General features: G+C 42.9%; 1 protein-coding gene across 7 annotated transcripts in view; it reads right to left on the bottom strand.

The window, feature by feature from the left end:
• Nmo (serine/threonine-protein kinase nemo) overlaps positions 1 to 16,375 on the bottom strand; it is a 212,534-nt gene that overhangs the window by 150,540 nt on the left and 45,619 nt on the right. The gene's annotated exons all lie outside the window — the stretch shown is intronic.

The raw sequence follows: 16,375 nt of genomic DNA, 5'->3' as shown, positions 1-16,375 counted from the left end.
ACATTTGCAATTTTCTGTCGGGGATCTTGCGCATCGCGTGACTTCGTAGCATAAACACGTCCTTTTGCCCATTCCCCGCGGCTAGAAATCGCACGGCGTGAGGTCCGTAGTACGCGAAAAATACATTTGTTAATATGATACATCGCAGTTATCGATTCTCTCTGAAAACGCCTCTGCAAATTTGGGAAAAAACATTTTCCAAGCACCAGGACGTTTAATAATAATGACGACGATATAGCAAGAACTCCATCTGATCTTTGATCTTTGAAATTCGATCGTCCACTGTGCTTATGTTTCTAATAAAAAAAAAACAAATATCACAACCCTCTGTGAGTGTGTGGCAATAATACCAAATTCTAGAGGCCAAAATAAGACGAAAATCAAGGACACTAATTTGTTGACTGAGGCTTCGTTAAAAAGTTATAGAAACATTTCTGGTCATACATTATATTTTCGATTAAGAATTTTTTTCTCGAAACTGAATAGGATTTCGAGGTTGTGTCTAGTGACCAAAAATTATTGTAATTGACCCCCGCAACCGAAAATAATTTTTTTAGAACGATTTGAAATTTTTTTTTTCGTCGAAAAATTTGTTCACCTTACTGAATTTTTTTCTCGAAAATGCGTAGGATTTCGAGGACATGTGTATTTACCAAAAATGGTTGTAATTGACCCCCGTAAGCGAGAATAATTTTTTCAGAACGATTTGAAACACATGAAATTTCAGGAGAATCATTCATTCATGGTCAGACATTATATTTTCGGTAAGGAATTTTTTTCTCGAAAGTGGGTAGGATTTCGAGGGTATGTCTATTCACCAAAAATGCTTGTAATTGCCCCTCGCGACCGAAAATAATTTTTTCAGAATGATTTCAAATTTTTTAATAACTTTTTAATGAAGCCTCAGACAAGAAATTGATATTCTTGATTTTCGTCTTATTTTGGCCTCTAGAATCTCCCATTAAAATTTTTCGCAGGAATGGACGAATACCCCGTATAATAGTAAGAATTCCTACCGAAGAAAAGAAAAATATTTTGTATTTCAACTTTGAATTATCCCAGGATTGAATTTCCTAAAATTCGATTCTCACCTATGTTTATGTTGAAAAAAACAAATGTTGAAACCTTCTGTGAGTATGTGGAAAGAGAGATCAAAGTCGAGGAGGTCCCGGTCAACAGGATCAAATTGGATAAACGTTTGGAGGCTTCTCGCGACCGTGATTTCCAGCAACGGTATCATTAGGCGCAGTGATTAGCGCGATCATTAAGGAGAAGATCGTCTTGGCGAGACAGGAATATCAAGGAGGATTACTCCTGCGCTCCACCCAGGACTAATATCGGCACGGTGAACGAGGTTCGTCCTGGCGGACGTTATCCGCGCCGTGATTCCGCGTCCCGGTAAGTGTAGCTCACGCGAACATTGTCCAGTAATTGACCCTGAACCTCGTACCGTTACAATCTTGCTAACTACACACCTGCTACGTCCGTGATTAGTTGCGACTGCCGCGATTCGAATCGAACCGACGAGTTCTCGCGCGAATTAATCGCGCCTCTAAGGGGGGAGAGACTCGTGTAAAATGGTAAAACGAAAAGCGATATTTAACAATTTTGTTGCAGCGTAAATGTTCGATGAAACTTTTCACCACTTTCCACTTATATACTTTAATATTTCAAGATACAAATATCTTTTATTCACTTTGGATGAAATAATAAATATTCCATTTTTCCCTTGACCTAGAATAAAAAATCGAACGACATTTTGTTCATAACAGTACCATCCTTCATAATAATAATTCTTTAAACTATGTTTGCTCCATAATTGAATTAATTTGTTTGTGTTCGGTGACGTGTATGTTCGACAATTTTGCATTTTTGTTCATACGACGTCGTGCTTTATTTATTGTCTGAGAAGCGTTTCAAGCCGAAGAAGCGCGCAAAGAATGATACTGGTTCTTTAACTAGCAAGTTCAATAGTATTCAGTTTCGTAATTATAGTTAAACCGGACCAAGCGTCCATCGACGCAAGTATTTTGTTAGTACAGTATAAGCTGGGATCCAAAGTTTGTGTGCAAGTGTACTTAGGACGATTTACACCTCGCGTAGCCTACGTTTAACAGCTTCTACACGTGGCTCGACATATTAATAGAAAATCCACCGTACAGAATACTTTGTGGCTCGTGTAATCAATGCACGTCGAATCCTATATTTAGCGTAACGTGTGCTTAGAAAACCCTACGCCTAAAATAGCCTGTGAAGTATGGTCGAATATCGAAGAATTAATAAATTTTAATATGTGACAACGTGCTTAAATTAGGGTCCATCTTTGGGGGGTAACGCGAGTTTAGCGAATCTCACGCGCGAAACAGGATATTCTTAGTGTAATCTGCTATCTATTATCCAGTGTAACCTGTGTTTAATGTAACCAATATTTACGTAATCCTGTACCCAACGCAACTCGGTGCGCGTTTGCAAATTCTACGTCGAAATCCAGTGTAATCTACGTGTAACACCGTCTACGCACGGCGGATCCCAGGGCCGTATAATTATCTTGGCTTAATGCGGCGCACTTCTAACGCTCTCTAAATGAAAATGCGTTTCGCGAAAGGGTGCGCGTTGGCTGCTTGCGGAACACTGTGTCGCGACGTAACATCGATCGAAGCTCATACCAGTTTCACGGGACAAAAAAATATCTTAAACGGGTCGACGAAAGGCGACGGTCGTCTGTAAGGGTGGCAGTGATCTGACTCATCGACGCGAGGACACACGTGGCGAGAGGCTTAACCGTATCACTGATAAGACTCGGAACACGACCGGGGAAGATAAACGGCCTTTCGATGCGTTGTCCTGAGACGGAGAGATAAGGTCCACGGAATTCCTTTGGAAATCCGTGTAAAGGCGACCGAAACCGAAATCTGTCTGGCAAGATGGCCGAAAAGACGCGGAGATGGCTCGGGGGAAGCTCGGCTAACTGGGAAATTGGATCGAGACGCCATAAATCCGGGACTTGGGCCGAATTTTATTTCGTACATTCGTTTGGAGGGTTATTATCCCTCGATGGGATATGGAGAATAACCCCTGGAAATGTTTAGATTAGAAAACTTGGGGTTTGTTGTGCATTAAAAATCTGAGTGTCGAAAAATATTTGTAAACGTGTTTTTGTCTGTGGTTTGTCGCGTTGTTGTACAAATAATGGGTGTTGGTGGGGGTGCAATTACCCTCAAAGCACAGTAATAACTTCGATCGGGTTCGTGAGCGAATCTTCGCGTAAATTAGGATTAAACAGAGTATGGATCTATCGCGGAGCGAAATTTAACAGGGATCTACGCATAGTCTCGAAGCCAATATACTCCAGGGTCTAGTATATATTCTGGATCCATTGCAATTTACCGACATCTACGTTTAACATAACCAGTTCCTAGCACGCCTATATTTAGCACAAGACGCTCGTCTACCATAATCTATGACTAGAAAATCCTAGTCAAAGTATGTAACCGACTGTTGGTGTAACCTACGAGGTAACTAAAATTCACTTAAAATAATTCGCCCGCCGCTTTAAGCCGAATTTAACAACCGAATGGGTAAGCCGAGTTTAGGATACCTACGAAATACCCCAAATCTACCATAACTCGCGCGCGATAGGAACTCCGACGTGTCTTAAGCCCGCCCCCGTAAGCCAAGGCGATTTTAGCCTCGCGGACTTGAAAGTCTCATCCAGGAATATAGAATTATGCGCATAGTTGTAGCGCTGTCCACTCAAAACACTACGTTTCATTTAAGCTAGGTGCAGAGTGATCTACGCTGATCTATTTTATGAAAATCCAAAACATTACAATCTACGCATCTCTCGATACGAATTTCTAATATTTAAATTTTAATTGTCACTGTTGCAAAAGGATAGTCACGATAGAAACGTGTTTTTACTCTTCGAATTATAATATCGTAGAAAGATAAATATTCTCGATTTGCAACCGCCAAGTAAAAATGTTAATGCGAAGGAGGCAAGTCGATAACTAATTTGAAGGTCTGGCTGGGGTCGATGCCGCAGGAGGCGTCGCGACGCAAAAGGAGGGTCTGGCATCGCCATTTTCCAGGGGTTGCCGCGGCGCGCGACGTGGTTCATTTCCATACTGTAATGTACAGCGCGTCGTGGACCATAGAAAGGGGTGGACCGAGGGTTTCAATGTACGTTTATGCGCCCTAACCGACCAAGGGTGGGCAAAGGGCCACCCAAGATCCTGAAAGCTCTGTACTTTCTCGCGGCGCTAACGAGTCAAATTAATCCTATCTGGACGCGTTTCTGGCGCAGATCTTTCGTCGAATTGCAAATTCTGTAGACTTTCGAAAAATCACACCCCTTTTCAAGTTAGTTTTACAATCGTCGATGTTATTTCAACGCCAAAACGACCGTTTAATACGACGATAATATTTCGAACTTGCTTGGCTTTTCATTTCTGTAAATTCTGTTAATCATCCTTCCTGTACGAACTCAATTCAGAATGACCTTACGAGATTAGAAGGGTGGTGAATATCTAATAAATTATACCTTAATCTTATTAAATGCAAACTTGTATCTTTTCCTGTATTAACGGATATTTAATCCCGCGAATAAAATAAAACTTTCACAAGTTTAATCCAAGCAGTAATGGAGACAGTATCTCGCGTAAAAAATAACATTAATCGATCTACTCTACAACGAACGAGAAGGTTTTATCTAATTTCTCTTACCATCGGAATCGACGAAATTGATTACACGGTGAAAAAAAAACGTTCCCGCGCTGGAAATATTCGGGTATTCGAAAATTGATCGATTTATTATCCCCGTGTCCTGTTCGCCCTGAATTATTCAAATTTCCACGGAACATACTTCGCGCTGCCTTTTTCCTCCAGACATTAAAATTTATTCACCCATTCGGGAGTCATCGATCAAACCCGAAAACCTGATTTTCATCCCCCCGGCGCAATTTGTTCCCCGGCTACATTGAAATTGTGTTTCGACATATTTACGGAACGTGCTCGAAATCACGAGGCGAATTACGTACAGTGTGTTACGATCGCGTCTTGGCCGACCTTCTGAAATTCGATCGATTATCAATCAACCTTGAACGAAGCCCTCCGGAGTCGTTTCAGACTCGTATCTTATCGTTGCCCTATTTAAAAAATACCCATCGACTAGCCTCGGATCTCGACACTTCCAAACTGCTCGCGATTCGAATACAATTAATTACGCAACGTTCGAACGATGCTTCGAATAAAGAGCAATGTAAAAAAAAAAAACCCTGATTCGATACAACCGTTACAGCTTTTCTCCGAAACGAGTCGGATGAAATATCGCTCGAACTGTGAAAACCACTTGACAACATCGTGTTTTCTCTTTTATCCACTCGAAATGCATGGAATCTACGTATTTTTTTCGATCGAAACGCGTACTCGACTCCTTGTTTCCAAACCAGTGTATCGCGATTTTCATTTATTGGCAAATCCCATCAAAAACACGCCAAAGTCCGTCCGCAGTTCGAGAATGGTAAACGTGTTTAAAATTAATTTTTAATCGTTCGAGTAAAATAATGGGTAACAGAATGGGTACAGTAATCCTATTATATTCCACATGAATATTTTTGTCTCGTATTTTAATATAAATAACATACTCTTATATAAAAGAATAAGTATTATTAAGAATAATAATAATCTACACATAATAGATTCATCAAAAATCATGCATGTAAGTGTTATATTGCTCTATCTTTTAGTTAACGTAAATTTCAAATAAAACACTTAGAAGCTGCTGGTAACAAAATTGAAATATAATTCGGAGTGCAGAGGGTCGAAGCATCGCGTTGGAGAAGCTCGGTGAGGCGCGAGCCTATTAATTTGTGGAGGTCTGTTTCGGAAAATGATCGATAAGGCTTGGAGGACGAAACGAGGGCTGCGATAGGGTTAAACGGAACTCGAATCGAGCGAAACACGAATCGCGTAGGGTCGAATTACGAGGCATACTGTTCGACGAGGCTGCGGGCTCGAGAGGCGCAGGTTACACGAGGACGCGTCTGCGTTTTACCTGAACGTTACCACGAAACTGGTCCTGGGTAAGAGGAGAAAAAGGGGGCAACGGAAGGGGGGAGGGAGAGAGGAGCACCTGGCATACGTGCACAGGTAGCAACCTGGCCTTTTGTCGTCCTCGGAGCCCTCCCACGTTCGACCGTCCACGGAAACTTCTTCCTTTCGATCGCGTACCCTTTGTGCCGTCCACCGAGGATGAACAGCTGGTGAAAACAGAACCTTACAGCCGACGACGCGACGGCCAGTTGGTGCCCCCGTCACTTCGTGGATTCGAGCCCCCGGGGCCTACCTTGCGCCTTCATTGTCCAACGAACGATCCTCTAAAGGAAATCCATCCTCGCGTCGAATAAGCGATCGGAAACACGCGATTCTCCAACCGAATCGGCTCCAAAAATACGGGGAACAGATAGAAATACTTGGAATCTCTAATAGATCTCTAATCTACGGCTCCGCGTGACGATAAAGAAATACGCGGCTGTTGGAATTCGATGTAATCACAGGGATTACAAGAGATACATAAATCGATAGTGGTCTCGTAAACTAGTGGAACTTTTTAGAAATGGAAATACGGTCGTTAATAATTCTCTTTGACGTCAGAAGCCGTAGAGTAGACTCTCGTTGAGAACAATTACATATCGTCGTGAAAAATAATTTACGGGCGTGGAAAGGCAATTATATAATTTAAAAAAAAAAGAACACCGCCTTAAATGGTCAAACTGGCCAGCTTTGAGCCGTTTCCTTTTCGATCGTGGGGATTTCGTAAGAATCGTGTTATGATCGCGGTTGAAAGGAGCGACCATGGTCCACGGGGTTTCCGCGTTTGAGGGACTCACGGACGACGTGACAGGGCAATTCCAGTTTCCGTTTCTGGTCGACGTAGTCGCGGACCGCCGACGATGCACAGCGAGGGAGGGAAACGCGGTTGGAATGAATCCACAAAGACTCCAAGATGAACGGAGCTCGCTGGGAATGGCGAGGACACAGGAATCGAAATCGAGTCGACCTGGTTCCCTTTCTCCTGAGCATCGCGTCGTACGCGGAAGATCAAACGAACGTGGAAGCTGTTAGCCGGGGCAGAACGATAGCTCAAGTTTTCGAAAATAAAGAAACCATACGGCGAATATAATTCCTTGGCATCCGATATTCGAGTCTGAACGAGATATATCTACGAGATCGTCGTTTGATTTTCGATCATTGGAATCTACTTAACCCTTTGTCCACCAACGATTTTGATACAAGCACAAGTTGAACACACAGTCAACCGATTGACGCTTTAATCCAAGTGACAGTAATTACTTTTATGATCCAATTCACGAGGCCTTTTTAATATTTCGTCTTGGGAATTAATATATGAAGTCACAGAGAGAATAATTACAAGTTTATGGGAGAGATTATGCCTTTTAGTTTTGGTAGAAATTGTACAAACGGAAAAGGTGCACGCGACGTGCTCGAATCCCTCGCTACTTTCGCCGAGTGCTATCGAAGAGTAATCATGAACAAGGCGATTAGCGAGAGGCCCCACAAGTCGAACTTTTCGCCGACTCGTAGATTAAAAATAATAAAAAATAATTATATACACTCGCCTGGCTCTTCGATACCGACAGGAATGTTCTTTATTTTTCTGCCAATTAGAGCAGAAGCAACGCTGTTACCCGTGCGTGATCTCGATCTCCTTCGGGAGTACAATTTCCTCAAAATTAATACCTCGCGATGCACGTATAAAATATAAATAATCCACACGAAAATCTCTCGAGTATTTAACATGATTTTTATCTCCCAAAGAACACAAGCAAGAATTTAATTTTAAGAGTAAAAATTGACAAACGCCTGCAGGGGATGCACCAAGCCCCCGTTGTTTCGCGATTTTGGATCCCAAATTGTCTGGAACTCGGTCCACCAGGATCGCCCAGGGCTCTTCCATAGATCACGACGTCTAATTCCAGTTAAATTACCGTCGCCTCTCTGAATAACGACCTTTAAATTTCCAGCTGAAACGTCGCCGCGTCTTTTTCAGGAAGAAACCGCGCGTGATTTTCACGCGTCGTTCGCGAGACCATCAGGGACAACATCAACGTCCCGGCAGCCTTAATTAAGCCGAAAGGAGGCACCGTCTTTGAATCCACCTGTTCCGCAATTACGGACGAGCTTACGCGTAATAAAACCGCCCGGAGCTCGCGCGAGCAACTCTCGTTGCCTCGGCGGAAAATATTGTAACATTGTTTCGCGGAAGCCACGGTCGATTTATCGTACGTACACATCCACTTGGACTCTTTCCCGTGAACAAATCTTGGCAAAAATTATTTGCTCGAAACAGTATTTAAATTTAAAATACTCGACGTTTGGTACTTTGAAAGATTCGGAGCTACTGAATTTTTCGATACTCTGATGACGAGACCTTTTAGAGAACAAAAATTCTAATGTTGATTTTGTCACAATTTTTTTAGATTCTTCCTTCAAACTTCCACCATTTTATAATAAATAACTATTTTAAAAAAATCCATACGTGCAACCGAACCTACTGTCTCATAGTTCAAGAAAATTGCATGAGTTCTTGTCCGCCTAATTGCCAACAAATTTTTGGAGGCCTGTCAGACGTTGGTTGCTGTTATGGCTATAATAATTAATATTGTTATACAAAATTTTGACAAGAAGTAGTTCGAGAAACGTACTTTCGAAAGCATTGAACATTTATCAGAAATAGTTTCATGGTTACGGGCAAAAAATTCTCGAAAATTGCCTTTGTATTCAAACGTTATTGTGGTTTAGCCCCTTAAATAAAAGAGGACTACTAGTCCTTTGAAAGGTGCAAAGGGAGGAACTCTGAAACGGGCAGGATCATCGCGGTCGTAGCATCTGGAGAACGCCGCGAAGGAAGCAGGTCGACGTAGATCCCGCGAAGATAACGACTGGAAAGGCAGGTAACGCGGCGCTAATTCGACGCCGTGGGCTCGACGAGCCGTTAGCAGCTCGAGCTGCCAGTACCCCGCGATTGACAATTAACGGATCTGCCAACGAGAGCCACGGCTTGCGTAAACGTGCCAAGGTTGCGGCGCACTGGGTTCCGAGCAGCGAATTTTTACGATCGAGAAGAGAACGCCCGATCTCGGATTCTCGAGCAAAACGGCCTCGAACTAGCTACCGTTAGCTCCAAGGAGGCCTTGTTTGTTTTTTGGGCCCCGTATTTCTCTCGGGTGTCTTATCAACCTACCGAAAGAAGAAAAGAAACGGGCTGGAAAAGATAGCTTTCTAAGCTCGCTGGAACTTGGATATTTATTCAAGGGGAAACCCCTTTGGTGAAAAAATAAAAATGAGAGAAAATATCGTTCGTGAAAGTTGGTTTTAGACTTCTTAAAGATCGAGATCCACGTATTGTGGTGGTGGTTTACAGAATAAAGCAGAGATTTAGAGAACTACAGAGATCATTTGCAAAGATCCAGTCGAATTTTTTACGGATTTTCTATCAGAAATTACGGATCATTCTGACCACTTCCGGGTAGTTCTCGCGCGAAGATTCGTAAATGGGAGCGATCCAGGCGCGACTCGGATCGTTGAGAGGCTTTGTTTGGGGGGATCGATGAACACGGAGTTCGCCTGGTGGAAAAGCGTCGGCGTCGCCGGTCGATCCGTAACGTCGTTTACAGCATTTTATAACACGTAACAAAGAGCTGGATGGCGCAAGAAACAGCGGCTCTCTTATTACGTGAGAACAATTGCTTCTTACGCGGTAATAATAAGCCGCTCGTTCTCCCGCAAAAAAAGCTGTTCCGTCTGCTCGTCGCCGTGACGCGAGGAGAAAAAAAATGCAATAAAATCTTCGCGAGTCTCGATGTTTACTAATAGTAATTGCTCGTTTCGTTATTTATTAGATCGAAGGAAGATTTAGTATCGAATAAGATCGAAATATATTACCCTGGAACGATTGGTCTTCGCTTTATTTGGAAACCAATTACAGAGTCGCGTTGATAAATACGGCAATTAGGAATGTTATTCGCGACGGTGTTAAAAAATGTTGATTCGAGAAGTCGGGGGGCAGGTTTCGTCAGCAGAATTTGCATGGAATCGGTGCGTTAAGCGCTACGCGAGAAAGAGAGGCGATCGTTGCTCTAACGAAGCGACTCTTCAGATTTCGTCACAGTGTTAATGAACCGTGGCCCAACATGTGCAGAGTCACGCAACCGCCGCGTGTGCAAACTGCGTTTTACAGTTGACTTTCCTGGGCCACCGAGACGGAGATCTATTTATTCTTGCAACGGACACGCGAATGCACACATTTCAATCGTATTTTTCAAATTGGGGAATATTTAAAAAACGAATCTATTTTCCCCAGTGAGAAAATGTGAAAACTACCGATTACCAGTAATTTTTGCTATTTTATTTCGAATACAAAGGAACTCGAGGCTAGAAATTACGCGATCAAAGGGAGTCGAGTTTGCAGCCTGGTCGACTAACCAAAGATAATTGCAAGAAAAATAGTTAGCGATGCGAAACATCAGAAAGGAGTCTTGGCAATTTTTCGCGAAATCCGGAACAAATCCTAATGAGACTCTCCTCCGGCCGAGGAGAAATGCCAAGAAAGAAAATTCGGACGCAACGATTCGAGTGGCAATTAGAGTGCCGTCGGGATTATTATTTACCGGAATTCGCACCCTCTCCGCTTTCTTGGGGGGCCCTCTCTCGTTTGTCGGCCCTTTCCGTCAATTTCTCGCCGCGGACTTTGCAAGGAATTACATCGAATCGCGAGCAAGTGCTCTCGCTTATTAAGAGGTCTCCTATTAGTACGACCCGAGTGGCTGTCGCTGGGAGAAAAAAGGAAAAACAGGGAACAAGGGCGACGAAAGGGAAAATCCTCCCCTTTTATTCCTCGCGTCACCGTTTTTATCTCCCGAAAACGCCATAAAAAAATCGAATAAAATCAGTCTATTTCAAATATGCAAATATGAATTTGTAAGTTTGTTTTCTCGTTTTCAAATTTTTCCAAAGGTTCTATTTTTCTCAGGATTATCCCCGAATCATAGTTTTACTTGCGGTTTTACGGTTCGCGCTGGAAACTCTTGAACTTGTCTGGACCCTGTTGCTGGAGTAAACAGTGCAAAGATTCTCGCGACTAATTCAGACCCAGATCATCGACCGAGATTTAAAAGATTCGCGTCGTATTTTCTGCGTCACCGTCGAGTCGTTCGCGAGAGACTAAAACTCTGCTCTTCGAAGCCAGAGTGTTCACCGAGCGAAAGCAAAGCGACCTAATTATGCCTGAAGCGAGCGCAATTAGTTTTCAAATCGGTCGAGAGAGAGACAACAGCATTAGATTCCGTCGTGATTCTTTTAGTAAATAAAAAAATTTTTATGACGACAGAAAACGAAAGAGTCTCGATGAGAATTTTAGTGGCTCCGGTGGATTTACTCTCGTCGATGAACCGGCGGGGACACTTTCGTCGCGATAGATTTCCAGCGTCGCGAAAGGTGTTCCGCCGCGAGATAACTATCGAGGAGAGACGAGGGATTTTCCCACGGGCGGTTAGATTTATCGTTTCGAGGGGGGAGGATAAAACGGGGAACGGGAGAACGGAGGACGTTGTCGATTCGGTGTCGCGCGAAAATGTTTTCGTTCGATGAACCGGCCCCGAGAAACGCTTTCCAGTATTCGCGTTGACAGCGATAAACAGCTTTCACCGTTTCCTCGATAATCGAGGGACCTCCCGACATTGTACGCCCGACTATCGTTTTCGTCGATCGCCTCGATCTCGCGGCTTTTACCTTCGAAAAACGACACCCGCATGAACGACCAAGTTAATTCGGAAATCCACGGGCCTTTGGATCCTCGTTTTTTTATTCGCAGCCTTCGTCAAGCGCTCGTGGACTCGATCTACTTGGCCAGTAATGACGATTCGTGCGACCGTCCCATTGATAAAACCGACACGGATTTCCTCCGACGCTGTTTTCACCGACGTCGACGCCAAATTTGATCGTCGATTTCCATCGACAGCGACAGTAACAGTGACTGACGGACATCGATCGACCACTCGGGCGCGATAAAATACTTTCTTATTCCAGAATTGTACAGTAACAATACAGATGTAGTTTCGTAGCATTTCCTCGATAATCACTTACAGTTAATCCCATAAGTATTTGTATCCAGACCTGGGCAAATTATTTATTAAAATAATTTACTTTAGACCTTTATTTTTAGATAAAGCGATTTCAAATAATATTATAAAATAACATGTCATTTAAAATAATATTTTAATTAAAATTGTATGCATGTGTTCATTTATAATAAAAAATTTAAGAAAAATCTCTTGCAAGCAACGAGGGTATGAATACTTATGGGATTGACTGTGTATCAAAACGATGTCAATTATTATTCACAGCCAGAAATGGCTGCTCCGAGGATGGACAGAATTTGTTACGTTGATCGAGGTTGAGAATAGAGATTGCAGTTTTAGGGATGTAGGAGAGGAAGATTCTACAGAGTGGAGTTTAAATTTCGTATGGCTGGTGTTCCCCGCAATGGGGATTCTTAGAGAATGGCCGAATTAAGTGCTTTCGTGGCAACAGTCGCGGAACCATCGCGAAACAGACAACGGGAGCACGGTCGGCCTCTCTCGTCGAGGTTGCACACCCCTGAATCGAGCTCCCGCGGCTCTGCCGCCATAATTCACCTCCTAAGAGAGAACCGTGTCTGCTTCTCTCCCTTATTCTCGCGCGTAAATACGCGCCTGTGTGCAGACAGAGCCCGACCCGTGTACACAAAAGAGCTTCCCGTTGGCGGAGATCGGGATATTCGACGGCGCAGTCTGGTCCATGCGTGGCTTTTGTGCGGACCAGATCCGAGGGGGTAATTTTCGAGAGCCGACCGACGACGAAAAACCCAGCCCTGCCCTTTGCGACGAGTGCACCGCCGAACGCCATTCGCGTTTTACTTTTTCGCTCCACAGTTCACTCGTTCCCTACACGACTCCTTCAAAAAAAGATTCTTTTCACTTTTCCAAAGCTACGTATATTTAAAAATGCACTGTTAAATTTTTGGAGTCTTCGAGAATTTAGTTGTTAATTTTTGCACGAAACTTTTTATGTATATCGTAGTTTCATCTGTTAACCTCTTGCCGTACAATGACGAGTCTGACTCGTTGCAATTTCTTAAAGTTTTTTAAAATCGACACATTTGTATATTCACGAGGTATTAGTAAAACAAATCTATTCTTTTTCGTGGTCATTCCCAGTAGCTGTACCATAACTCACGATCAATTTTCAATGCCAAACGATCCGACCTCTCCGACGCTCGAGACGATTGGAACGAAATTAACGCAGCTTCCGCGACCACGGTCAATTAAAAATAAATATTATGAAGTGAACTTTCTAAGCAGTCATCCAAGACAGGATCGAACGGCAACGTCGAGGATCGTAACCGGTCTACGCAAGATTTACTCGCTCGCGCCTCTTAAATAAAATTCGTTCTCCCGCGCGTGGAAGCGAGCAACGCTGGAATCGCTTGGCAAATTTGTTTCTTAAGATCTCGACGAAACGTTCTCGAAATTGAAGAAACTCGTAATCGATTCCGGGTGCTGGCTCGCCCCAGTTTGATCCGCGTTTGCCCTCCGCCTGGAAATTTATTCAGTGATTTTAATAAAATGCTCCGGGGTCACCGAGGGGGGTGAAAGATAAGCCGACGTTTTGAATAGTTCAGACTTTTGTGCGTCGAACTTTCCTACGTCTGACAGAAAGAAAGAGAGAGAGAGGATTTGAACCTCGATGTCGAAGGCGATAAACGGTCGAATAATCTGTAAGCGATTGCATCTAATACACGAATGATCTCACAACAGAGAGAGGGAGAAGCATAATTTAGCCCCATGAATTGTGGTTTGCATGGAATCCGTTCTGATTCCACGCATCGACTCGATCTAAAACACTTGGATGGCAGAGGGAAGTTCTAAAATAAAATTTCACTCGATATCGTTCAAATTTAATATCCTATAAATATTTAAATACTGCCTTTCCATTCACTGGTATCGTTGAATTGAATAAAATTGTTATGGATTATGTGTACAGGGTCCATTGGTGTCTAAACACTTACCCCATCCTTATCGGCAAGAATTATGGACGATGAATGAATTAAGATATACGTACTTGCAACAGAAATGAAAAATCAATATTAAATTACAGCTAAAGGATTATATAAATCACGCGATTGTTAAATTTCTAATGAACTAAAATCTTGTTGACAAAATCTGGACATCGTTAAACTTCCATTAAATATTTAAAAAATCTACTTGACAATGATCCTCGAAGCTGGCCCTCCACTGTCTTAGAACAGTCGAAGAACGCGTGTTAAAAATAGTTAAACTTTAGACGCGTGCAGTTTCGAAACTACTAGTGTTTTATCAATAATTCAGAGATTGTTAGAAGCGGCAAGGCCTCCCCTTTAAAATGATTTTTGGTTTTTGTCGATCCGACTTGCCGTTTCGGAGATATCGTAATTTATATAAATGAGTAATTTTTTTCAAGCTCGGCTATGGCGCTTCCCGTGTTAAAACGGACTACCAACGCGTATTAAAATTAGTAAAACTTTAATTACTTGCAGTTCCGAAACTACTAGTGTTTTATTAATTATTAAGCCATTGTTAGCGGCGGTAAACCTTCCTCTTTAAAATGGTTTTTGGTTTTTATCGATCCGACTTTCCGTTTCGGAGATATCGTAATTTATATAAATGAGTAATTTTTTTCAAGCTCGGCTATGGCGCTTCCCGTGTTAAAACAGACTACCAACGCGTATTAAAATTAGTAAAACTTTAATTACTTGCAGTTCCGAAACTACTAGTGTTTTATTAAATATTAAGCCTTTGTTAGCGGCGGCAAACCTTCCTCTTTAAAATGGTTTTTGGTTTTTGTCGATCCGACTTTCCGTTTTCGAGATATCGCAATTTATGTAAAAGGGTATTTTTCTTAATTTGACTATCGCTGTCTCCGTCTGACGCGTCGCGTCGGACCTCCTTCTCGCGCGTGAGTCGAGACAGTCACGTGACCAGGAAGTAGTAGTATTTCCAAGAATTTACTACGCACTGTTTACTATTGTCGCGCGCGCGAGTTCATTGATTGCAATGAACGTAAACAAACGCTTCAGGCCCTTATATCTCCGAAACTAGCCACCGCATCGACTTGAAACTAAAATCGTCATATCTCCGGAACTAATAAAGCTATCGACTCTCACAAACGCTCATTTTAAAGGGCATTTCATCCTCTATCCGATGCCTATATTCACTACTATAATTTATGCTTTCTTCTATGTTTATTTTCACATTTACTTTGACGCTACATACCCAAAGAAGTTTTAGCAATTCCTATGGATTATACGACTGGTGTACAATACTACTGTATTATAAATTGTCCATTTGATTGAAAATAAATTAAAATTTGTATACAGGATAAATAACTGTACTCTGGAATTGACTATGGAAGTCGGTTTAGCGTAAAAGATTCGGAGGGTTCCCGAGGCTGGCCATTTTACGTTTCCGTTGAAAACGAGTCTTTCGGTGAACCGAACGAGGATGCCCGCGTTTCGCGGGCCACGACAGGATGCAAATAATAATAAGGCGAGAGATAAGGGGCCCTGAAAGAACTGGCCGATCCTGAAACCCCGAGAACCGGGTCAACAGCCGGAAGTACAACCGCGACGAGCGTCTCTCGAAGAAAGCGTCTCCCACCTCTTCCTGTTCACCCTCCCTTCTGCTCGTTTTGTCCCGATGCACGCGCGGTCTTAGCGCGAACGAGCTGCACGGAACAAAATGGCATCGAGTAAGTTCTTCGGAGAATTCAAAGTTTCTTGATGCTCTCGCGAAGAAATTATTACGAAAACCTTTTTTTTCTATCGTAGAAAGCAGTTTTCCGACGACCAACGGCACCCGGCGTCGTAAAAACAGCAATTTACGATCCAAAAGAATTTCTCTCGCGTCGCGAACATCACTCAGGGGCATTCTTTATAGTTCCTCGCAGTATGTATCTGCCCCACGGCTTTCCGGGTCCCGTTTTTGTGGAACGGCATTAGAGTAGCGTAAAAACGGGACACGGGACGAGCCAGATTTTCAGCTCCGCTCCGTTGGAATCCTCTTTGAATCGCGATGACGTTATCGCGGACTCGTGGTCCTTTTGCGCGACTCAAAGACAAAATGGCACGTGGGAACAGCGTTCCAACAACGCGACGTCTCACAGAAATTCTTTTCTTTTATATTGCTTCCAAATAAAAGAAACATCGAGACGTTTAATCCTCGTCATTTTCGTCGCTTCTCGTTAAATTCGAGGGCTCTAAAGACTCTGCCTAACTTTG

The sequence above is a fragment of the Colletes latitarsis genome, chromosome 8 (assembly GCF_051014445.1).
Source record: "Colletes latitarsis isolate SP2378_abdomen chromosome 8, iyColLati1, whole genome shotgun sequence".
NCBI lineage: Eukaryota > Metazoa > Arthropoda > Insecta > Hymenoptera > Colletidae > Colletes > Colletes latitarsis.
This window is presented reverse-complemented; position numbering and strand designations above follow the sequence as displayed.